The sequence below is a fragment of the Lissotriton helveticus genome, chromosome 1_1 (assembly GCF_964261635.1).
Source record: "Lissotriton helveticus chromosome 1_1, aLisHel1.1, whole genome shotgun sequence".
Lineage (NCBI taxonomy): Eukaryota > Metazoa > Chordata > Amphibia > Caudata > Salamandridae > Lissotriton > Lissotriton helveticus.
In genome coordinates this window covers 73439818-73465609 of record NC_136057.1, presented here as the reverse complement: position 1 = coordinate 73465609, position 25792 = coordinate 73439818, and positions in this window count along the sequence as shown.

The following is a 25792-nucleotide window of genomic DNA, read 5'->3' as shown; positions in this document are numbered from 1 at the left end:
AGGCGCTGTGACCCTTGACGCACACGCAAGTCTGAGGGCTTGGGTCATTCATGTGTTCTCCAGTCTGAGGCGCTGTGACCCTTGCCACACACGCAAGTCTGAGGGCTTGGGTCATTCATGTGTTCTTCTGTCTGAGGCGCTGTGACCCTTGCCGCACACGCAATTCTGAGGGCTTGGGTCATTCATGTGTTCTCCAGTCTGAGGCACTGTGACCCTTGCCGCACACGCAAGTCTGAGGGCTGGGTCATTGATGTATTCTCCAGTCTGAGGCGCTGTGACCCTTGCCGCACATGCACGTCTGAGGGCTAGTTCATTCATGTATTCTCCCGTCTGAGGTGCTGTGACCCTTGCCGCACACGCAAGTCTGAGGGCTGGGTCATTCATGTATTCTCCCGTCTGAGGCGCTGTGAACCTTGCCCCACACGCAAGTCTGAGGGCTGGGTCATTCATGTATTCTCCCGTCTGAGGCGCTGTGAACCATGCCCCACACGCAAGTCTGAGGGCTGGGTCATTCATGTATTCTCCCGTCTGAGGCGCTGTGACCATTGCCGCACACGCAAGTCTGAGGGCTGGGTCATTCATGTTTTCTCCCGTCTGAGGCGCTGGGACCCTTGCCGCACATGCAAATCTGAGGGCTGGGTCATTTATGTATTCTCCAGTCTGAGGCGCTGTGACACTTGCCGCACAGGCAAGTCTGAGGGCTGGGTCTTTCATGTATTCTCCAGTCTGAGGCGCTATGACCCTTGTCACACAGGCAAGTCTGAGGGCTGGGTCATTCATGAATTCTCCAGTCTGAGGCGCTGGGACCCTTGCCGCACACACAAGTCTGAGGGCTGGGTCATTCATGTATTCTCCAGTCTGAGGCGCTGGGACCCTTGCCGCACACGCAAGTCTGAGGGCTGGGTCATTCATGTATTCTCCAGTCGGAGGCGCTGTGACCCTTGCCGCACACGCATGTCTGAGGGCTGGGTCATTCATGTATTCTCCCGTCTGAGGCGCTGTGAACCTTGCCCCACACGCAAGTCTGAGGGCTGGGTCATTCATGTATTCTCCCGTCGGCGCGCTGTGAACCTTGCCCCACACGCAAGTCTGAGGGCTGGGTCATTCATGTATTCTCCCGTCTGAGGCGCTGTGACCCTTGCCGCACACGCAAGTCTGAGGGCTGGGTCATTCATGTGTTCTCCAGTCCGAGGCGCTGTGACCCTTGCCGCACACGCAAGTCTGAGGGCTTGGGTCATTCATGTATTCTCCAGTCCGAGGCGCTGTGACCCTTGCCGCACACGCAAGTCTGAGGACTTGTGTCATTCATGTATTCTCCAGTCCGAGGCGCTGAGACCCTTGCCGCACACGCAAGTCTGAGGGCTTGGGTCATTCATGTGTTCTCCAGTCTGAGGCACTGTGACCCTTGCCGCACACACAAGTCTGAGGGCTTGGGTCATTCATGTGTTCTCCAGTCTGAGGCGCTGTGACCCTTGCCGCACATGCAAGTCTGAGGGCTTGGGTCATTCATGTGTTCTCCAGTTTGAGGCGCTGTGACCCTTGACGCACACGCAAGTCTGAGGGCCTGGGTCATTCATGTGTTCTCCAGTCTGAGGCGCTGTGACCCTTGACGCACACGCAAATCTGAGGGCTTGGGTCATTCATGTGTTCTCCAGTCTGAGGCGCTGTGACCTTTGCCGCACACGCAAGTCTGAGGGCTTGGGTTATTCATGTGCTCTCCAGTCTGAGGCGCTGTGACCCTTGCCACACCCGCAAGTCTGAGGGATTGGGTCATGCATGTGTTCTCCAGTCTGAGGCGCTGTGACCCTTGCCGCACACACAAGTCTGAGGGCTTGGGTCATTCATGTGTTCTCCAGTCTGAGGCGCTGTGACCCTTGCCGCACACGCAAGTCTGAGGGCTTGGGTCATTCATGTATTCTCCAGTCTGAGGCGCTGTGACCTTGCCGCACACGCAAGTCTGAGGGCTGGGTCATTCATGTATTCTCCAGTCTGAGGCGCTGTGACCCTTGCCACACACGCACGTATGAGGGCTGAGTCATTCATGTATTCTCCAGTCTGAGGCGCTGTGACCCTTGCCGCACACACAAGTGTGAGGGCTTGGGTCATTCATGTGTTCTCCAGTCTGAGGCGCTGTGACCCTTGCCGCACACGCAAGTCTGAGGGCTGGGTCATTCATGTATTCTCCCTTCTGAGGCGCTGTGACCCTTGCCGCACACGCAAGTCTGAGGGCTGGGTCATTCATGTATTTTCCCGTCTGAGGCGCTGTGATCCTTGCCGCACACGCAAGTCTGAGTGCTGTGTCATTCATGTATTCTCCCGTCTGAGGCATTGGGACCCTTGCCGCACATGCAAGTCTGAGGGCTGGGTCATTCATGTATTCTCCAGTCTGAGGCGCTGTGACCCTTGCCGCACAGGCAAGTCTGAGGGCTGGGTCTTTCATGTATTTTCCAGTCTGAGTCGCTATGACCATTGCCACACAGGGAAGTCTGAGGGCTGGGTCATTCATGAATTCTCCAGTCTGAGGCGCTGGGACCCTTGCCGCACACGCAAGTCTGAGGGCTTGCGTCATTCATGTATTCTCCAGTCTGAGGCGCTGTGACCCTTGCTGCACACGCAAGTCTGAGGGCTTGCGTTATTCATGTATTCTCCAGTCTGAGGCGCTGTGACCCTTGACGCACATGCAAGTCTGAGGGCTTGGGTCATTCATGTGTTCTCCAGTCTGAGGCGCTGTGACCTTTGCCGCACACGCAAGTCTGAGGGCTTGAGTTATTCATGTGTTCTCCAGTCTGAGGTGCTGTGACCCTTGCCACACACGCAAGTCTGAGGGCTTGGGTCATTCATGTGTTCTCCAGTCTGAGGCGCTGTGACCCTTGCCGCACACGCAAGTTTGAGGGCTTGGGTCATTCATGTGTTCTCCAGTCTGAGGTGCTGTGACCCTTGCCGCACACGCAAGTCTGAGGGCTTGGGTCATTCATGTATTCTCCAGTCTGAGGCGCTGTGATCCTTGCCGCACACGCAAGTCTGAGGGCTGGGTCATTCATGTATTCTTCAGTCTGAGGCGCTGTGACCCTTGCCGCACAGGCAAGTCTGAGGGATGGGTCTTTCATGTATTGTCCAGTCTGAGGCGCTATGACCCTTGCCACACAGGCAAGTCTGAGGGCTGGGTCATTCATGAATTCTCCAGTCTGAGGCGCTGGGACCCTTGCCGCACACGCAAGTCTGAGGGCTTGGTCCTTCATGTATTCTCCAGTCTGAGGCGCTGCGACCCTTGCCGCACACGCAAGTCTGAGGGCTGGGTCATTCATGTATTCTCCAGTCTGAGGCGCTGGGACCCTTGCCGCACACCCAAGTCTGAGGGATAGGTCATTCATGTATTCTCCAGTCTGAGGCGCTGTGACCCTTGCCGCACACGCAAGTCTGAGGGCTTGCGTCATTCATGTATTCTCCAGTCTGAGGCTCTGTGACTCTTGCCGCACTCACAAGTCTGGGGGCTTGGGTCATTCATGTATTCTCCAGTCTGAGGCGCTGGGACCCTTGCCGCACACGCAAGTCTGAGGGCTGGGTCATTCATGTGTTCTCCAGTCCGAGGCGCTGTGACCCTTGCCGCACACGCAAGTCTGAGGGCTTGGGTCATTCATGTATTCTCCAGTCCGAGGCGCTGTGACCCTTGCCGCACACGCAAGTCTGAGGACTTGTGTCATTCATGTATTCTCCAGTCCGAGGCGCTGAGACCCTTGCCGCACACGCAAGTCTGAGGGCTTGGGTCATTCATGTGTTCTCCAGTCTGAGGCACTGTGACCCTTGCCGCACACACAAGTCTGAGGGCTTGGGTCATTCATGTGTTCTCCAGTCTGAGGCGCTGTGACCCTTGCCGCACATGCAAGTCTGAGGGCTTGGGTCATTCATGTGTTCTCCAGTCTGAGGCGCTGTGACCCTTGACGCACACGCAAGTCTGAGGACCTGGGTCATTCATGTGTTCTCCAGTCTGAGGCGCTGTGACCCTTGACGCACATGCAAGTCTGAGGGCTTGGGTCATTCATGTGTTCTCCAGTCTGAGGCGCTGTGACCTTTGCCGCACACGCAAGTCTGAGGGCTTGGGTTATTCATGTGCTCTCCAGTCTGAGGCGCTGTGACCCTTGCCACACCCGCAAGTCTGAGGGCTTGGGTCATGCATGTGTTCTCCAGTCTGAGGCGCTGTGACCCTTGCCGCACACACAAGTCTGAGGGCTTGGGTCATTCATGTGTTCTCCAGTCTGAGGCGCTGTGACCCTTGCCGCACACGCAAGTCTGAGGGCTTGGGTCATTCATGTATTCTCCAGTCTGAGGCGCTGTGACCTTGCCGCACACGCAAGTCTGAGGGCTGGGTCATTCATGTATTCTCCAGTCTGAGGCGCTGTGACCCTTGCCGCACACGCACGTATGAGGGCTGGGTCATTCATGTATTCTCCAGTCTGAGGCGCTGTGACCCTTGCCGCACACACAAGTGTGAGGGCTTGGGTCATTCATGTGTTCTCCAGTCTGAGGCGCTGTGACCCTTGCCGCACACGCAAGTCTGAGGGCTGGGTCATTCATGTATTCTCCCTTCTGAGGCGCTGTGACCCTTGCCGCACACGCAAGTCTGAGGGCTGGGTCATTCATGTATTTTCCCGTCTGAGGCGCTGTGATCCTTGCCGCACACGCAAGTCTGAGTGCTGTGTCATTCATGTATTCTCCCGTCTGAGGCATTGGGACCCTTGCCGCACATGCAAGTCTGAGGGCTGGGTCATTCATGTATTCTCCAGTCTGAGGCGCTGTGACCCTTGCCGCAGAGGCAAGTCTGAGGGCTGGGTCTTTCATGTATTTTCCAGTCTGAGTCGCTATGACCATTGCCACACAGGGAAGTCTGAGGGCTGGGTCATTCATGAATTCTCCAGTCTGAGGCGCTGGGACCCTTGCCGCACACGCAAGTCTGAGGGCTTGCGTCATTCATGTATTCTCCAGTCTGAGGCGCTGTGACCCTTGCTGCACACGCAAGTCTGAGGGCTTGCGTTATTCATGTATTCTCCAGTCTGAGGCGCTGTGACCCTTGACGCACACGCAAGTCTGAGGGCTTGGGTCATTCATGTGTTCTCCAGTCTGAGGCGCTGTGACCCTTGCCACACACGCAAGTCTGAGGGCTTGGGTCATTCATGTGTTCTTCTGTCTGAGGCGCTGTGACCCTTGCCGCACACGCAATTCTGAGGGCTTGGGTCATTCATGTGTTCTCCAGTCTGAGGCGCTGTGACCCTTGCCGCACACGCAAGTCTGAGGGCTGGGTCATTGATGTATTCTCCAGTCTGAGGCGCTGTGACCCTTGCCGCACACGCACGTCTGAGGGCTAGTTCATTCATGTATTCTCCCGTCTGAGGTGCTGTGACCCTTGCCGCACACGCAAGTCTGAGGGCTGGGTCATTCATGTATTCTCCCGTCTGAGGCGCTGTGAACCTTGCCCCACACGCAAGTCTGAGGGCTGGGTCATTCATGTATTCTCCCGTCTGAGGCGCTGTGAACCTTGCCCCACACGCAAGTCTGAGGGCTGGGTCATTCATGTATTCTCCCGTCTGAGGCGCTGTGACCATTGCCGCACACGCAAGTCTGAGGGCTGGGTCATTCATGTTTTCTCCCGTCTGAGGCGCTGGGACCCTTGCCGCACATGCAAATCTGAGGGCTGGGTCATTCATGTATTCTCCAGTCTGAGGCGCTGTGACACTTGCCGCACAGGCAAGTCTGAGGGCTGGGTCTTTCATGTATTCTCCAGTCTGAGGCGCTATGACCCTTGTCACACAGGCAAGTCTGAGGGCTGGGTCATTCATGAATTCTCCAGTCTGAGGCGCTGGGACCCTTGCCGCACACACAAGTCTGAGGGCTGGGTCATTCATGTATTCTCCAGTCTGAGGCGCTGGGACCCTTGCCGCACACGCAAGTCTGAGGGCTGGGTCATTCATGTATTCTCCAGTCGGAGGCGCTGTGACCCTTGCCGCACACGCATGTCTGAGGGCTGGGTCATTCATGTATTCTCCCGTCTGAGGCGCTGTGAACCTTGCCCCACACGCAAGTCTGAGGGCTGGGTCATTCATGTATTCTCCCGTCGGCGCGCTGTGAACCTTGCCCCACACGCAAGTCTGAGGGCTGGGTCATTCATGTATTCTCCCGTCTGAGGCGCTGTGACCCTTGCCGCACACGCAAGTCTGAGGGCTGGGTCATTCATGTATTTTCCCGTCTGAGGCGCTGTGACCTTGCCGTACACGCAAGTCTGAGGGCTGGGTCATTCATGTATTCTCCCGTCTGAGGCGCTGTGACCCTTGCCGCACACACAATTCTGAGGGCTGGGTCATTCATGTATTCTCCCTTCTGAGGCGCTGTGACCCTTGCCGCACACGCAAGTCTGAGGGCTGGGTCATTCATGTATTTTCCCGTCTGAGGCGCTGTGATCCTTGCCGCACAGGCAAGTCTGAGGGCTGGGTCTTTCATGTATTCTCCAGTCTGAGGCGCTATGACCCTTGCCACACAGGCAAGTCTGAGGGCTGGGTCATTCATGAATTCTCCAGTCTGAGGCGCTGGGACCCTTGCCGCACACGCAAGTCTGAGGGCTTGGTCATTCATGTATTCTCCAGTCTGAGGCGCTGGGACCCTTGCCGCACACGCAAGTCTGAGGGCTGGGTCATTCATGTATTCTCCAGTCTGAGGCGCTGGGACACTTGCCGCACACGCAAGTCTGAGGGATGGGTCATTCATGTATTCTCCAGTCTGAGGCGCTGTGACCCTTGCCGCACACGCAAGTCTGAGGGCTTGCGTCATTCATGTATTCTCCAGTCTGAGGCGCTGTGACCCTTGATGCACACGCAAGTCTGAGGGCTTGGGTCATTCATGTGTTCTCCAGTCTGAGGCGCTGTGACCTTTGCCGCACACGCAAGTCTGAGGGCTTGGGTTATTCATGTGTTCTCCAGTCTGAGGCGCTGTGACCCTTGCCACACACGCAAGTCTGAGGGCTTGGGTCATTCATGTGTTCTCCAGTCTGAGGCGCTGTGACCCTTGCCGCACACGCAAGTCTGAGGGCTTGGGTCATTCATGTGTTCTCCTGTCTGAGGCGCTGTGACCCTTGCCGCACACGCAAGTCTGAGGGCTTGGGTCATTCATGTATTCTCCAGTCTGCGGCCCTGTGACCTTGCCGCACACGCAAGTCTGAGGGCTGAGTCATTGATGTATTCTCCAGTCTGAGGAGCTGTGACCCTTGCCGCACACGCACGTCTGAGGGCTGGTTCATTCATGTATTCTCCCGTCTGAGGTGCTGTGACCCTTGCCGCACACGCAAGTCTGAGGGCTGGGTAATTCATGTATTCTCCCGTCTGAGGCGCTGTGAACCTTGCCGCACACGCAAGTCTGAGGGCTGGGTCATTCATGCATTCTCCCGTCTAAGGCGCTGTGACCCTTGCCGCACACACAATTCTGAGGGCTGGGTCATTCATGTATTCTCCCTTCTGAGGCGCTGAGACCCTTGCCGCACACGCAAGTCTGAGGGCTGGGTCATTCATGTATTTTCCCGTCTGAGGCGCTGTGATCCTTGCCGCACACACAAGTCTGAGGGCTGGGTCATTCATGTATTCTCCAGTCTGAGGCGCTGTGACCCTTGCCCCACAGGCAAGTCTGAGGGCTGGGTCTTTCATGTATTCTCCAGTCTGAGGCGCTATGACCCTTGCCACACAGGCAAGTCTGAGGGCTGGGTCATTCATGAATTCTCCAGTCTGAGGCGCTGGGACCCTTGCCGCACACGCAAGTCTGAGGGCTTGGTCATTCATGTATTCTCCAGTCTGAGGTGCTGGGACCCTTGCCGCACACGCAAGTCTGAGGGCTGGGTCATTCATGTGTTCTCCAGTCTGAGGCGCTGGGACCCTTGCCGTGCACGCAAGTCTGAGGGATGGGTCATTCATGTATTCTCCAGTCTGAGGCGCTGTGACCCTTGCCGCACACGCAAGTCTGAGAGCTTGCGTCATTCATGTATTCTCCAGTCTGAGACTCTGTGACTCTTGCCCCACTCACAGGTCTGAGGGCTTGGGTCATTCATGTATTCTCCAGGCCGAGGCGCTGTGACCCTTGCTGCACACGCAAGTCTGAGGGCTTGGGTCATTCATGTATTCTCCAGTCTGAGGCGCTGTGACCCTTGCCGCACACACAAGTCTGAGGGCTTGGGTCATTCATGTATTCTCCAGTCCGAGGCGCTGTGACCCTTGCCACACACGCAAGTCTGAGGGCTTGGGTCATTCATGTATTCTCCAGTCCGAGGCGCTGTGACCCTTGCCCCACACGCAAGTCTGAGGGCTTGGGTCATTAATGTATTCTCGAGTCCGAGGCGCTGTGACCCTTGCCGCACACGCAAGTCTGAGGGCTTGGGTCATTCATGTATTCTCCAGTCCGAGGCGCTGTGACCCTTGCCGCACACGCAAGTCTGAGGGCTTGGGTCATTCATGTGTTCTCCAGTCCGAGGCGCTGTGACCCTTGCCGCACACGCAAGTCTGAGGGCTGAGTCATTCTTTTAATAAAAAATAAAAAAAATTATTGAGACAAAACATTTGACATTACAGATTCACTCTTACACAGCAGAGTTGGTTATTAATACAGATTAAAGAACAACAATATTTTAGAATATACGCCTTCGGTACAGCAAAGCATTCCTAGAAATTGAGACTAAGGAAAGCGGTACACAAGAAAATAAACAAAACAACAAAAAGAGATAAAGAAGACAGTAGTACGGAAAAAATATTGGAATTCCATTAACTGACCCATTCAATCACCGGCGCCCAAATCCTGGTTGCCAGTTGTCGCCTTCTCCCCCCTTTACACGAGAAAGCAGAAAATTCAAGCCTATGAATGGCTAACAATCTTGCTCGACACTGCATGAAGGTTGGAGCTTCTGAAGAAAGCCACTGAGATGTTATACATAGGCGGAGCTGCGACATAGCTATAAATATAAGGGCTGATTGATGTAACTGATTCCTGCCTATTGAACTATTACCAACCCCAACCCCAAATATCTGAGGGCTTGGGTCATTCATGTATTCTCCAGTCCGAGGTGCTGTGATCCTTGCCGCACACGCAAGTCTGAGGGCTTGGGTCATTCATGTATTCTCCAGTCCGAGGCGCTGAGACCCTTGCCGCACACGCAAGTCAGAGGGCTGGGTCATTCATGGGTTCTATAGTCCGAGGCGCTGAGACCCTTGCCGCACACGCAAGTCTGAGGGCTTGAGGAAAATTGAATTTTGCCTTGTCATATGTGCCTACGTGTTCCCCATCCTATGTTATATGTGCATGATCGATATGCATATGTTCCCCTATGATCGATTAAAGACGCAATTATAGTTGTGTCCAACGTTAGTATGCCAGTCTCCAGCTCTTGTGAAAGCAACGAGTATTAGGCCTATGTTGCCCACGTTTTACAGTGTGCACGTTAATGCATTGAATTGTCCCCGTTTCTAGGCCTCAAAAGGGCCCGGCACAAGATTCAAGCTCCAGTCTCCTGAACCCACTCCGAGGAGCGATGCAGCCCCCACCTGCATCCCTGACCCTTCACTTACTTCCTGCCGCGCAGCGCGGTGCCCGGCCTGGCTCTGCCTGCCTGTCTGCCAAGAATATGTTATGCCTCTAGTTATCAGTTCAGCTCTCCGTCTTCACATTCCTAAGCTAACGAACCGCATAAACAGCTTCAGCTATAGTCTAGTTTTTCTGTCTCCATGCAAGAGAATTACTGTATTAATATTCATAGAAGATTCATAGTACACGCAATACATGAAGAATATATGCATGCACCAGTCTTAGTGTCCAGTAGCCTTTGCCCTGATAACTTTTAGATTCTATCAACATGTACTCCAAACACCAGATACCAGATATGCTATAGGTACATGTCGTCCTGACACCGCAGACTTTAGTCTCCTCTTCTAGTGCAGAAGTCATAGCCCCAGTTCTCCCCGGTAACACGTCATTGCCTGTTTGCGCGCACTACTAGGTTAAAGGTTCCAGCTGCTCAGGTGGCCCCCTCTATGTATCCACCCACTTTATGACACTTCTGTGATGTTTTCATCACATGTCTACGTGCACGCCCTGTGCACGCCTTCTTTTCACGCCCATGTGTTCTTATCTTACGTTTGTCACTAGTTACGCCTACTGTATGCAATGTAATTCTAATGTTTTACTATATATACCTTGTACTGTTGATGAAACGTTGCAGCTGCCTTCTATCCTATTTTATTTCAGGCTGTCCCGTTCCAGACCCTTCCCCTTTGCCTGCATAAAGCCTGTTCGACTCAGATTCCTCGGATCCTGCCTCTTATTTATTGAGCTATCTGTTATTGTTAATGTATTCAAAAATAGTACCGGTATTTAATTATTTATTTACCACATAATGGCGCCCGAACAGGGACGTGCCCTTTCCCCACGCGCCGGCGATGTAACGCAGGCCCCCTGACCCTTCTACAGCCGTGACGGAACTCTACCGTGCACGTGCAGATATTTCTGCTTCAAGTCTCCCTCAGGCCCACGGAGGAGATGGAAACTGCGGTCCGGCATCCAGACGAGGCGGTGTGGAATGCGGTTCGTCCCGACCAGAGCCCAAGCCGAGAGAGCAAGGTCCGAGGTATCCGGAGGCCCACCTGTTTCTGAAGTCCGAAATCCGAAGTTCGTAGTCCGACGTCGTAGCAGTCCAGTCCAGTCCGAGGCCTTCCAGTTTCTGCTTCCCGGTGAGTACCGTTGCGGGGGAAGTATCTAGACAGGTTCATTAGTTTGTTCCTGGTCAGATGGGTTTGGGTACACAGATCCAGTCCGACGTGTCCATCTAGGTGGATACGGTATGACGTGTCTCTTTATGAGACCGGTATGTTCTGTACTGTTTTAGCAGTGCATCCAGTAATTCTAGTAAGTCCGTTCTCGAGAAATTCAAGTATTATGTTTTCAGTGTATCAGGTAGAATTCTGTTCGAACTGTTATTAATGTATTTCTATGTCGTGGTATGAGTGATTTGTTTGCCATTTCATTACTGTGATTATTGTGTATTGTGTTCGCAAGTATAATTCAGCCATGCCTCTGTTCTCGAAATTACGTCAGATCGGAACCAGAAAGGGGTTACTCGAAGAATCAGTTCCTGTCCCTCCTAGGGACAGTCCTGGACATTTTATGTATCACAAGCATGGTTTAAATGCCATATTATATCTAGACTTATGGGTTGATTATACGAAAGATCTTGAAGAGAAATATAGATGGCCTGTATCAGGTACATGGGATGCCGAGTGCATCATGCGAGTAGAAGAAGCATTATGGAAAAAGAAAGCCAGACAGTCCCAGAAAGATGCCATCGAGTTATGGCGCAAAGAATCTCATAAAAGAACCGAAAAAGAATTCAGAAAAGCAGAATTAAGTAGGGAATCCTCAGAAAAAGCCCAAGAAAGGGAATTAATTGGAGAAGGTGAACGAGTTAGAGCAGAACAGTCAGACAGACAGAGGAATGCCCTTATTAAAGGTATGTATCCTCTTCTTGCCGAGGGCTTGCCGAAGGCAACCCCAGAAGCACCCTGTAATTTACCGCCACCATTGGTCCCGATTAAGCTACGTCATAAACCGACCGCAGCTGAAATTTTTCTTTCGTCCTATTTGGACGACACAGTCCCAGAATATGCAAATCGTATTCCGCCTGTTCACCCTCCGCATCCTGTAAATAATGTAATTCCTGTTCCTCCAGCCACTGGTCCCGGGGGTCAAGTTAATGTGCCAGCACCCCCGGACCAGCCCACAGTATTGTGTACATATAAATGTACCCGTTTTACCAGTCACTCTGCCAGCCCGTACAGTATTAACTGACGATTCCAGCTCAGTAGGGGCTGAAGGAGGTGCTCCTATCACCCTGCCTCAAGTTAGACGACTGACGCTGCATGACGTAGCGTTACAGCGTACGCCAAAAGTGGCGACATACACAGATCTCAAGCGACTTCTTACTGACTGTATATATGATCCAGTTCCAGGCGAAGATCACATGATCTTATATTCAGTACGTTTAAGACGGGTGGCCAGCTTTTTGATTACCCTGCCTGATATGAAGGAACATCTAAACAGAATATATCGTTTTATCCGTACAGGAGAGAATCCAGGAAGTATTCACGAAGCTATGGCACACAGAAAAGTCGAGACTCAACATATGATTTTACAGTTCTTGATTAACTGTTTAATAAGAGAGCAAGATTATCCTGATAAAGATAAAGACGAGATGAAAGGTCTGACTAAGTGGAGTGACAATATAGCCGAGGGAAAGCACAGAACACAAGGTAGTGTAGAAAGTATGTACAAGAAAATTCGTAAGGAAATTATAAGTATACACCAGAAAGAGGAAGCAAAACGAGCAACCGAGAAAGAGAATGACTCTTCCAGTGAAGAGGTAGACAGCGAGAATCCCTCCAGAATAGCGTATGTATGTAGAACTAGACTTTCCGACCGACATTCACGCCTAGATTACAAGAAAGTTTTTCCTCCTCCAGTACCAGAACAGTGTTCTCTTGAACAAGTATTCCAGGCTACCGATAAAATTCTGAAATCACGAATAGGTTATAGTGAGCTTAGTACAATGCATGAACAAGAACTAGCCCGATCAGCAGTCCGATGGACTAGTGATTCTACCACGTTTCCAGATGAAATAGTGGCCCAAATGTTTCTGAAACTGCCCCCAGCCGAGCAACGTCTGGTGGGTACGTATATGATCCAGCACCTCATTACACTGTATGAGGATCAGCATTCTGATCCAGGTCCTTTACATGATGTACTGAACGAGTTACTCCTAAACAGATGGAAAGGTCTAGGTACCGATTTAATTAGTGTCATACTAGAACAGCGCCACAAATACAGAACGTTCTTGAATCCACATTTTGTTCCTGTCCCACCTCCAGTAAGAAAATCATTCTACATAGACAGACAGAATCCGTTACGAGAAGTACATCCAGTTAAGGGAGAGGGGGGTGGTCTAGAACGAGTATTTGTTTACACCCCTATCACGAAAATAGAACTTCTGGAAATGAAAAAGTTAATACCTTGTCACGATAAAGATCCAGCAGGGTTTCACCGTGAATTAAAGGACATGCTCCGTATGGGAGAATACACGTATCCTGATATCATTAAAATGTTAAAGGTCCTGTTGCCTGCGGGCATATATGAAAAACTTAAAGAAAAAGAATGGGAGGTGGGAGAGAAAAAGATAGATTGGACCGCATTAGAGACTGAAGATAACACACGAGTTCCAGGTACCGGTCTTGGGGATAAAGCTAAAGCTTTGCCCGAATTGTTAATACAAGTCTTGCCAAGATTACTAGCCACGAAAAAGGAAGATTGGGATGCCATCTCAGCCTGTAAACAGAAACAAGACGAAGACACCAGTGATTTTTATTCTAGATTTGAGAAATGTTTCATTATTAATAGTGGTCTGAAAACAAGTAGTGAATCTTATCCACATCTTTTTGTTACCAAACTAGTCGAGAATTCAAGTCCACAAGTAAAAAATCGAGTACTGAAAGTCGAAAGTACCTGGCAAGCTAATACTCCGTCACAAATGCTCCAGATGCTACAGTACCACCAGAACAGAATCAGGGAAGAGCAGGAACACGAAAAGAGACATATGAAAGACACGAAAATGAAAGTATTAGTTGCACAATCTGTTCCACAAGACAGTCAGAAGAGGGGTCCGAATCAAGCTAGTCATCCTGCATCTCCCGTTAAAGGGACATTCAATTACTGTAAACAGCCAGGTCATTATATAAACGAATGTGCAGTTCTGAAACACAACATAGCTACAGGTAGGACGAAAGAAAGACCACGTCCGCATAGACAAGAACAAGTTTCACAGACTTCCCAGCCACCGCAGAATGCACAACAGACAGTTACAGTACCGCAGCCTATAGCTGCCACACAGCACGTTACACAGCAGATGTACCAGTATGCACAGTCAGAGTATCCAGATTATCAGCCGTATTCATGAAACAGCCTAGAGAGGGAGGTAGGCTTGCCTCTCATCGAGATTCCTGTAGATCAAGAGGGTCCCTATGTACATAGTCAAGTATTAGGGAAAGACAGAAAGTTTCTGATTGATACAGGGGCAAGTAGGACTACCATCAGTCATGACGAGGTTCCAGGGGCTCCACTCTCAGGCTCTAGAAATGTTTCCCTTGGATTTTCAGGAAAGCCTATTGTTAATGAAATATCGAAACCAGTTACTCTAGAAGTCGGTCCATTGTCCCGAACTACAGACTTGTTACTCACGAAATCATGTCCAGAAAATTTATTAGGCATTAGAACTCTGAAAGAATTAGGAGCAGTCATATGCTGCTCCCCAGAAGGGGTGCGACTGTTTCTGCGAGATTTTAAAGGTCATTATGTATTACGTGATTTTGATCCAAGATTATTGAATGTACCTCAGCATTTATGGGCGCAAGGTCCAACTGATGTAGGTTGTATGCATATCACACCCTATCGTGTTACTCTGAAGAAAGGTGATGTATTACCACGAATCCGACAGTACAAATTGCCCTCTGAGGCTGTAGCAGCCTTATCCAAAATTATTGACGAGCTTATTGCTCAAGGAATAGTTGTAGAAACTGACTCCAATGTATGTAATTCTCCTATCATTCCGATTCTGAAACGTACTGATCCAAATGCACCTCCAGTTTATCGATTAGTGATTGACCTTCGAGAACTTAATAAATGTATCATACCCCAGTACCCAGTGGTTCCAGACATTTCTTCCCTATTGACAGCCATTGATTCTGAAGCCACATTCTTTACCGTTATTGATCTCAAGAACGCATTCTTTAGTGTCCCCATTCATCCAGACAGTCAGTTCCTTTTCGGATTCTGTTTAAATGGAAGGAGCTATAAATTTACACGAGCTCCTCAAGGTTTCACAGAAAGTCCTAGTATTTACAGTCAAGCACTTAAAAGACAACTAGACAATATTCACATGCCAACTGACACTGCTCTGCTCCAGTATGTCGATGATCTATTGATCACAGCCCGTTCTGAACGTGACTGCGAACGTGCGTCACTTACGGTCTTGTATTTTCTGGCCGAGATGGGGCACAAGGTGTCCCCTTCCAAATTGCAATTCTGTGTCCAGCAAGTGGTCTACTTAGGACACTTACTGTCCAAGAGGGGTAGGCAGTTGACACCAGACCGTATCCAGTTAATAGCACGTCTTCCACAGCCCAAGACACAGAAGGAGGTACGAGCTTTTATCGGCCTCACTTCTTACTGTAGACAATGGATTCCTCAGTATGCATTTCTAGCCAAACCACTGATACAGTTAACGACACAGGAGGCAGCCGTATCGACTGTCCTCCCTTGGACCCAGGAACACACACTTGTTTTCAATGAGTTAAAGAAAGCTTTATGTAATGCACCTGTTCTAGCAACACCAAACTACAGTAAGCCTTTTACACTTTTTGTCACTGAACGTGATGGTACTGCATTATCTGTTCTCACACAAGATCAAGCAGGACAATACAAGCCCTGTGCTTATTATTCTAGCACATTAGATCCAGTGGCCCAGGCTCTGCCTGCGTGCCTCAAGTCAGTTGCAGCCACAGCTCTAGCTATCAGACAAAGTGATTCCATAGTGTTAGGACACTCCCTGACAGTACAAGTTCCACACTCCGTGGAAGTTCTTTTAAACCGAACACAGACCCAGCACTTGACTATTGCACGTTTAACAGGATATGAACTGACGCTGTTCCAGCCACACATAGAAATCAGACGCTGCAACATTTTAAATCCCGCTACACTGTTACCCTCGAGTACATCGAATTCTGCCACACATGACTGTGTGGAAGTTGTTAACACCATGACAAAGCCAAGACAAGACTTGACAGACATTGCATTACCTGAACCCGACCTGACACTTTATGTGGATGGTTCATGTATGAGAACGAGTACAGGAGAATTAGTAGCCGCGTATGCAGTGACTACTGAAACCGAAGTTATAGAAACACATCGTATAGACACCCTGTCTGCTCAAGCAGCAGAGCTCGTCGCTCTGACCCAAGCCTGCATACGAGCCAAGAACCTGAAAGTTAACATATACACAGATTCACGTTATGCATTCGGAGTCGTACACGACTTTGGAGTACTCTGGCAAGAAAGAGGTTTTATGACTTCTCATGGAACCAAGATTCAGCATGGCCCCCTCATTCAAGCTCTGTTAGATGCAATACATTTACCGACAGCTATCGCTATCATGAAGTGCAAGGCACATACGAAAGTCACTGACATCATTTCCCAGGGTAACGACCTGGCAGATCGAACAGCCAAGCTCACAGCCCAGACTCCAGACATTCCAGTTAACACGACACCGACACACATTCCAGATCAGACTACTTGTATGACCGTTAAGGACCCTACACAAGACGTAATAGATATACAGTTACATGCCACTTCAGAAGAAATCAAGAAATGGTCTGAACAAGGAGGGGTCCAGACAGATCAAGGATGGTTGACAAAGGGAAAAGCCACATGGTTTCTCCCCGACTCTATGGTTCAAGTCATTATTAACACCGCACATAGTCCAGCACATTTAGGAGAAAAAGCCATGTTAGACAGTATTCAGAACCTCTGGTTCAACAAGCATTTGCGAGCAGCAGCCAAACAGAAAGTGCGTACCTGCATGATCTGTTGTCAGTTCAATCCAGGTAAAGGTATTCCGGTGGAACAAGGTGGATTCCATCCTCCTGACCACCCTTTTGAAGTCCTCCAGATGGATTATATTCAGATGGAGCGATGTCGAGGTTTCAAGTATGTTCTCGTAGTTGTATGCGCTTTGTCCAGGTGGACAGAAGCATATCCAGTTCCAGATTACACAGCCGCGACCACTGCCAGGCAGTTGGTTCGTGAGTATTTCCCCCGCTATGGATTACCTAGGGTCGTGTATTCAGATAACGGCCAGCCATTCTCATCCGAGCTCATGAAACAAGTTTCCCTTCTGTTAGGGTACCAGTGGAAGTTCCATTGTGTACGCCATCCTGAAGCAGCCGGTCTCGTAGAGAGACATAACCAGACTCTGAAAATCCGCATCGCCAAAGTATGCGCAGAAAAAGGCGTAGATTGGATGGTAGCCCTGCCAGTCGCCCTTTTTTATATGAGAATGGTCGCTCATTCCCGTTCAGGTCTATCTCCATATGAGATAGTGTTTGGTCGTCCCCCAAATATGTGGGGTACACCTAGACCACGTACAATTACCGATGTTGACAGTAATATGCTGACAGATTATTTGGCCGCCTTGATGTCTGCACTACAATCTTGTCGTTCACAGGTTGCCGCTGCTTTTCCAGACAACACCGAAGTGAAACCGCACGAGGTCGTTCCAGGTGACTTCGTCCTTGTGAGAAATTTTGATCGTTCAAGTCCGCTGGAGCCCCGCTGGAAGGAGCCCCGCCTTGTTCTTCTCACCACCCGGACAGCAGTGAAAGTCGAAAACAGAAAAGGGTGGCTACACGTGAGCCACGTCAAGAAATTCCATGGACTTAAAACAAAAACTTTTCTCAAAGACTGCCCCGTTCTCAAGGACTGCCCAGACACTGAATCTAAACTTCCCTTGTTAGAGAAAACTCCGCAGCAGGAGTATAAAACAAAGTTGAGGTCTAGTAAGTCAGCCAGTTTCATTGTCTAAGTCCCTCTCGGGTGAAACGGTTAGACAGGTTCCTGACATGTATGAGATAGACCCACACAGTGAGAGAGTTAGTCAAAACTCTAAGAGATGTATCATTACTCTGTTTTTTCTATTATTTCTGAGTCTTATGGTTACTTGCATAAGTTATGCTGTACATTTATGTTTTCCTATTTCACATGTACATATGTTTTCTAATGTTACAGTAGAGCACACATTTAGTGACCTGCCTCCTCACGAGTTATCATATCGTCTTGCTATGCGTAATAATACTTTTATCCGAATGCTGCACTATTCACACCAGACCAGCAATGCCACTAATTGTTGGGTGTGTGGTCGACTCCCCCCTTTCCAGACATCGAAGGGAGTTCTGCCACTCTTTCCCTATCCGTTTTCACACAATGGATCATGTGGAGCATGGTCCACGTTAACGTCATCCTCAAATGATATGTCCCTTCTGAATCGAACATGTTTCCCAGACAAGCAAGGTCTTTCCCATAGAACAGGGTTAGATCTAGAAAATGAAGTATATGATTTAGGTAATTATTCCTCGAATTTCATGGTTCTGAATGTTCAGTCCGAAACTACTCCAGATTTGCCTGCTATTTCAGTTCTACCAGTTAAAGGCGAATTATGTGTCAGAAAGAATGGTTCTGCACATGTAGGACATAGTGATTGTACTACTATGGTCAAGTATAGTGACAGTGGGAAATCTATTTTCAAAGCCTCACGTCATTCTTATTTTGTGTGCGGTCAGACCGCATATGTACGTCTGCCCCTAGATTGGGATGGAACATGTTATATTGCCTTCCTACTGCCACCAGTTATCCTAGCCCCATCCGATTATCACAGAAACACACATCTAGTACACGTTAGACATAGAAGGGAGATCGAGTCCCCAATTGTCGATCAAACTGAAACTGCCTTAGAACATATCAAGACTTCAATAAAGGTTTCTTTTTCTTCATAGGCCCTGTCCAGAATAGTAAATTAATACGTAGGCTAACCAGAACCCTTGAAGCAGTAGTGAATGAGACTACTTCCGCTCTAGGTAACTTAACTGAAGAACAATCTGCTATGAGATTTGTCGTGCTCCAAAATCGTCTCGTCCTTGACGTCATACTGGCCGATAGGGGAGGAGCTTGTAGAGTCATCGGATCTAGTTGCTGCATTTTCATTCCTAATAACGCGCCGTCTGTTTATTCAGCTATAACCAGACTTCATAAAATTGCCCATCAGTTACACCAGAATCCAGGCACCTGGACATGGTCCGGTTGGCTCTGGAGTATAATATCTGCCTGGGGATGGAAAGTATTGTCATTCCTGGGTATAGCAGTAATGATCATATTCAGTTGCTGCCTCTGTTTACAATGTGGCCCTGCGATTTGCGGCTTGTGTGCTACCTCTTGTATTCCTAGTCCTAAGTCCCGTTCCAAGACAATTCGAGACGAGCAAATGATGCTATATGAACAGATAGATGGTATCATGAATATTGATGTTTCCTGATGGAAACGTAGGGCACAAGGAGGGAATGAGGAAAATTGAATTTTGCCTTGTCATATGTGACTACGTGTTCCCCATCCTATGTTATATGTGCATGATCGATATGCATATGTTCCCCTATGATCGATTAAAGACGCAATTATAGTTGTGTGTGTCCAACGTTAGTATGCCAGTCTCCAGCTCTCGTGAAAGCAACGAGTATTAGGCCTATGTTGCCCACGTTTTACAGTGTGCACGTTAATGCATTGAATTGTCCCCGTTTCTAGGCCTCAAAAGGGCCCGGACACAAGATTCAAGCTCCAGTCTCCTGAACCCACTCCGAGGAGCGATGCAGCCCCCACCTGCATCCCTGACCCTTCACTTACTTCCTGCCGCGCAGCGCGGTGCCCGGCCTGGCTCTGCCTGCCTGTCTGCCAAGAATATGTTATGCCTCTAGTTATCAGTTCAGCTCTCCGTCTTCACATTCCTAAGCTAACGAACCGCATAAACAGCTTTAGCTATAGTCTAGTTTTTCTGTCTCCATGCAAGAGAATTACTGTATTAATATTCATAGAAGATTCATAGTACACGCAATACATGAAGAATATATGCATGCACCAGTCTTAGTGTCCAGTAGCCTTTGCCCTGATAACTTTTAGATTCTATCAACATGTACTCCAAACACCAGATACCAGATATGCTATAGGTACATGTCGTCCTGACACCGCAGACTTTAGTCTCCTCTTCTAGTGCAGAAGTCATAGCCCCAGTTCTCCCCGGTAACACGTCATTGCCCGTTTGCGCGCACTACTAGGTTAAAGGTTCCAGCTGCTCAGGTGGCCCCCTCTATGTATCCACCCACTTTATGACACTTCTGTGACGTTTTCATCACATGTCTACGTGCACGCCCTGTGCACGCCTTCTTTTCACGCCCATGTGTTCTTATCTTACGTTTGTCACTAGTTACGCCTACTGTATGCAATGTAATTCTAATGTTTTACTATATATACCTTGTACTGTTGATGAAACGTTGCAGCTGCCTTCTATCCTATTTTATTTCAGGCTGTCCCGTTCCAGACCCTTCCCCTTTGCCTGAATAAAGCCTGTTCGACTCAGATTCCTCGGATCCTGCCTCTTATTTATTGAGCTATCTGTTATTGTTAATGTATTCAAAAATAGTACCGGTATTTAATTATTTATTTACCACAGGCTGGGTCATTCATGTGTTCTCCAGTCCGAGGCGCTGTGATCCTTGCCGCACACGCAAGTCTGAGGGCTGGGTCATTCATGTATTCTCCAGTCCGATGCGCTGTGACCCTTGCCGCACAAGCAAGTCTGAGGGCTGGGTCATTCATGTATTCTCCAGTCTGAGGCACTGTGACCCTTGCCGCACACGCAAGTCTGAGGGCTGGGTCATTTATGTATTCTCCAGTCTGAGGCGCTGGGACCCTTGCCGCACAGGCAAGTCTGAGGGCTGGGTCATTCATGTGTTCTCCAGTCTAAGGCGCTGGGACCCTTGCCGCACACGCAAGTCTGCGGGCTTGGGTCATTCATGTATTCTCCAGTCCGAGGCGCTGTGACCCTTGCCGCACACACAAGTCTGAGGACTTGGGTCATTCATGTATTCTCCAGTCCGAGTTGCTGAGACCCTTGCCGCACACGCAAGTCTGAGGGCTGGGTCATTCATGTGTTCTCCAGTCTGAGGCGCTGTGACCATTGCCACACTCGCAAGTCTGAGGGCTTGGGTCATTCATGTATTCTCCAGTCTGAGGCACTGGGACCCTTGCCGCACACGCAAGTCTGAGGGCTGGGTCATTCATGTGTTCTCCAGTCCGAGGCGCTGTGACCCTTGCCGCACACGCAAGTCTGAGGGCTTGGGTCATTCATGTATTCTCCAGTCCAAGGCGCTGTGACCCTTGCCGCACACGCTAGTCTGAGGACTTGGGTTATTCATGTATTCTCCAGTCCGAGGCGCTGAGACCATTGCCGCACACGCAAGTCTGAGGGCTGGGTCATTCATGTGTTCTCCAGTCCGAGGCGCTGTGACCCTTGCCGCACATGCAAGTCTGAGGGTTTGGGTCATTCATGTATTCTCCAGTCCGAGGCGATATGACTCTTGCTGCACACGCACGTCTGAGGGCTGGGTCATTCATCTGTTCTCCAGTCCAAGGCACTGAGACCCTTGCCGCACATGCAAGTCTGAGGGCTGGGTCATTCATGTGTTCTCCAGTCCGGGGCGCTGTGATCCTTGCCACACACGCAAGTCTGAGGGCTGGGTCATTCATGTATTCTCCAGTCCGAGGCGCTGTGACCCTTTCTGCACACGCAAGTCTGAGGGCCGACACATTCATGTATTCTCCAGTCTGTAGCGCTCTGACCCTTGCCGCACACGCAAGTCTGAGGGCTGGGTAATTCATGTGTTCTCCAGTCTGAGGCGCTGTGACCCTTGCCGCACACGCAAGTCTGAGGGCTGGGTCATTCATGTGTTCTCCAGTCTGAGGCGCTTTGACCCTTGCCGCATACGCAAGTCTGAGGGCTCGGTCATTCACGTCTTCTCCAGTCTGAGGCGCTGTGACCCTTGCCTCACACGCAAGTCTGAGGGCTGGGTCATTCATGTATTCTCCAGTCTGAGGCGCAGTGACCCTTGCCGCACACGCAAGTCTGAGGGCTGGGTCATTCATGTATTCTCCAGTCTGAGGCGCTGTGACCCTTGCCGCACACTCAAGTCTGAGGGCTGGGTCATTCATGTATTCTCTAGTCTGAGGCGCTGTGACCCTTGCCCCACTCGCAAGTCTGAGGGCTTGGGTCATTCATGTATTCTCCAGTCCGAGGCGCTGTGACCCTTGCCACACACGCAAGTCTGAGGGCTTGGGTCATTCATGTATTCTCCAGTCCAAGGCTCTGTGACCCTTGCCGCACACGCAAGTCTGAGGGCTTGGGTCATTCATGTGTTCTCCAGTCTGAGGCGCTGTGACCCTTGCCGCACACGCAAGTCTGAGGGCTGGGTCATTTATGTGTTCTCCAGTCCGAGGCGCTGAGACCCTTGCCGCACACGCAAGTCCGAGGGCTGGGTCATTCATGTGTTCTCCAGTCCGAGGCGCTGTGACCCTTGCCCCACACGCAAGTCTGAGGGCTTGGGTCATTCATGTATTCTTGAGTCCGAGGCGCTGTGACCCTTGCCGCACACGCAAGTCTGAGGGCTTGGGTCATTCATGTATTCTCCAGTCCGAGGCGCTGTGACCCTTGCCGCACACGCAAGTCTGAGGGCTTGGGTCATTCATGTGTTCTCCAGTCCGAGGCGCTGTGACCCTTGCCGCACATGCAAGTCTGAGGGCTGAGTCATTCTTTTAATAAAAAATAAAAAAAATTATTGAAACAAAACATTTGACATTACAGATTCACTCTTACACAGCAGAGTTGGTTATTAATACAGATTAAAGAACAACAATATTTTAGAATATAAGCCTTCGGTACAGCAAAGCATTCCTAGAAATTGAGACTAAGGAAAGCGGTACACAAGAAAATAAACAAAACAACAAAAAGAGATAAAGAAGACAGTAGTACGGAAAAAATATTGGAATTCCATTAACTGACCCATTCAATCACCGGCGCCCAAATCCTGGTTGCCAGTTGTCGCCTTCTCCCCCCTTTACACGAGAAAGCAGAAAATTCAAGCCTATGAATGGCTAACAATCTTGCTCGACACTGCATGAAGGTTGGAGCTTCTGAAGAAAGCCACTGAGATGTTATACATAGGCGGAGCTGCGACATAGCTATAAATATAAGGGCTGATTGATGTAACTGATTCCTGCCTATTGAACTATTACCAACCGCAACCCCAAATATCTGAGGGCTTGGGTCATTCATGTATTCTCCAGTCCGAGGTGCTGTGACCCTTGCCGCACAAGCAAGTCTGAGGGCTTGGGTCATTCATGTATTCTCCAGTCCGAGGTGCTGAGACCCTTTCCGCACACGCAAGTCTGAGGGCTGGGTCATTCATGGGTTCTATAGTCCGAGGCGCTGAGACCCTTGCCGCACACGCAAGTCTGTGGGCTGGGTCATTCATGTGTTTTCCAGTCCGAGGCGCTGTGATCCTTGCCGCACACGCAAGTCTGAGGGCTGGGTCATTCATGTATTCTCCAGTCCGATGCGCTGTGACCCTTGCCGCACATGCAAGTCTGAGGGCTGGGTCATTCATGTATTCTCCAGTCTGAGGCACTGTGACCCTTGCCGCACACGCAAGTCTGAGGGCTGGGTCATTTATGTATTCTCCAGTATGAGGCGCTGGGACCCTTGCCGCACAGGCAAGTCTGAGGGCTGGGTCATTCATGTGTTCTCCAGTCTAAGGCGCTGGGACCCTTGCCGCACACGCAAGTCTGCGGGCTTGGGTCATTCATGTATTCTCCAGTACGAGGCGCTGTGACCCTTGCCGCACACGCAAGTCTGAGGACTTGGGTCATTCATGTATTCTCCAGTCCGAGGTGCTGAGACCCTTGCCGCACACGCAAGTCTGAGGGCTGGGTCATTCATGTGTTCTCCAGTCTGAGGCGCTGTGACCATTGCCACACTCGCAAGTCTGAGGGTTTGGGTCATTCATGTATACTCCAGTCTGAGGCGCTGGGACCCTTGCCGCACACGCAAGTCTGAGGGCTGGGTCAATCATGTGTTCTCCAGTCCGAGGCGATGTGACCCTTGCCGCACACGCAAGTCTGAGGGCTTGGGTCATTCATGTATTCTCCAGTCCAAGGTGCTGTGACCCTTGCCGCACACGCAAGTCTGAGGACTTGGGTAATTCATGTATTCTCCAGTCGGAGGCGCTAAGACCATTGCCGCACACGCAAGTCTGAGGGCTGGGTCATTCATGTGTTCTCCAGTCCGAGGCACTGTGACCCTTGCCGCACACGCAAGTCTGAGGGTTTGGGTCATTCATGTATTCTCCAGTCCGAGGCGATATGACTCTTGCTGCACACGCACGTCTGAGGGCTGGGTCATTCATCTGTTCTCCAGTCCAAGGCACTGAGACCCTTGCAGCACATGCAAGTCTGAGGGCTGGGTCATTCATGTGTTCTCCAGTCGGGGGCGCTGTGCTCCTTGCCACACACGCAAGTCTGAGGGCTGGGTCATTCATGTATTCTCCAGTCCGAGGCGCTGTGACCCTTTCTGCACACGCAAGTCTGAGGGCCGACACATTCATGTATTCTCCAGTCTGTAGCGCTCTGACCCTTGCCGCACACGCAAGTCTGAGGGCTGGGTAATTCATGTGTTCTCCAGTCTGAGGCGCTGTGACCCTTGCCGCACACGCAAGTCTGAGGGCTGGGTCATTCATGTGTTCTCCAGTCTGAGGCGCTTTGACCCTTGCCGCATACGCAAGTCTGAGGGCTCGGTCATTCACGTCTTCTCCAGTCTGAGGCGCTGTGACCCTTGCCTCACACGCAAGTCTGAGGGCTGGGTCATTCATGTATTCTCCAGTCTGAGGCGCAGTGACCCTTGCCGCACACGCAAGTCTGAGGGCTGGGTCATTCATGTATTCTCCCGTCTGAGGCGCTGTGACCATTGCCGCACACACAAGTCTGATGGCTGGGTCATTCACGTATTCTCCCATCTAGGCGCTGTGACCCTTGCCGCGCAGGCAAGTCTGAGGGCTGGGTCATTCATGTATTCTCCAGTCTGAGGCGCTGTGACCCTTGCCGCACACTCAAGTCTGAGGGCTGGATCATTCATGTATTCTCTAGTCTGAGGCGCTGTGACCCTTGCCCCACTCGCAAGTCTGAGGGCTTGGGTCATTCATGTATTCTCCAGTCCGAGGCGCTGTGACCCTTGCCACACACGCAAGTCTGAGGGCTTGGGTCATTCATGTATTCTCCAGTCCAAGGCTCTGTGACCCTTGCCGCACACGCAAGTCTGAGGGCTTGGGTCATTTATGTGTTCTCCAGTCCGAGGCACTGAGACCCTTGCCGCACACGCAAGTCCGAGGGCTGGGTCATTCATGTGTTCTCCAGTCCGAGGCGCAGTGATCCTTGCCGCACATGCAAGTCTGAGGGCTGGGTCATTCATGTGTTCTCCAGTCCGGGGCGCTGTGATCCTTGCCACACACGCAAGTCTGAGGGCTGGGTCATTCATGTATTCTCCAGTCCGAGGCGCTGTGACCCTTTCTGCACACGCAAGTCTGAGGGCCGACACATTCATGTATTCTCCAGTCTGTAGCGCTCTGACCCTTGCCGCACACGCAAGTCTGAGGGCTGGGTAATTCATGTGTTCTCCAGTCTGAGGCGCTGTGACCCTTGCCGCACACGCAAGTCTGAGGGCTGGGTCATTCATGTGTTCTCCAGTCTGAGGCGCTTTGACCCTTGCCGCATACGCAAGTCTGAGGGCTCGGTCATTCACGTCTTCTCCAGTCTGAGGCGCTGTGACCCTTGCCTCACACGCAAGTCTGAGGGCTGGGTCATTCATGTATTCTCCAGTCTGAGGCGCAGTGACCCTTGCCGCACACGCAAGTCTGAGGGCTGGGTCATTCATGTATTCTCCCGTCTGAGGCGCTGTGACCATTGCCGCACACACAAGTCTGATGGCTGGGTCATTCATGTATTCTCCCGTCTAGGCGCTGTGACCCTTGCCGCG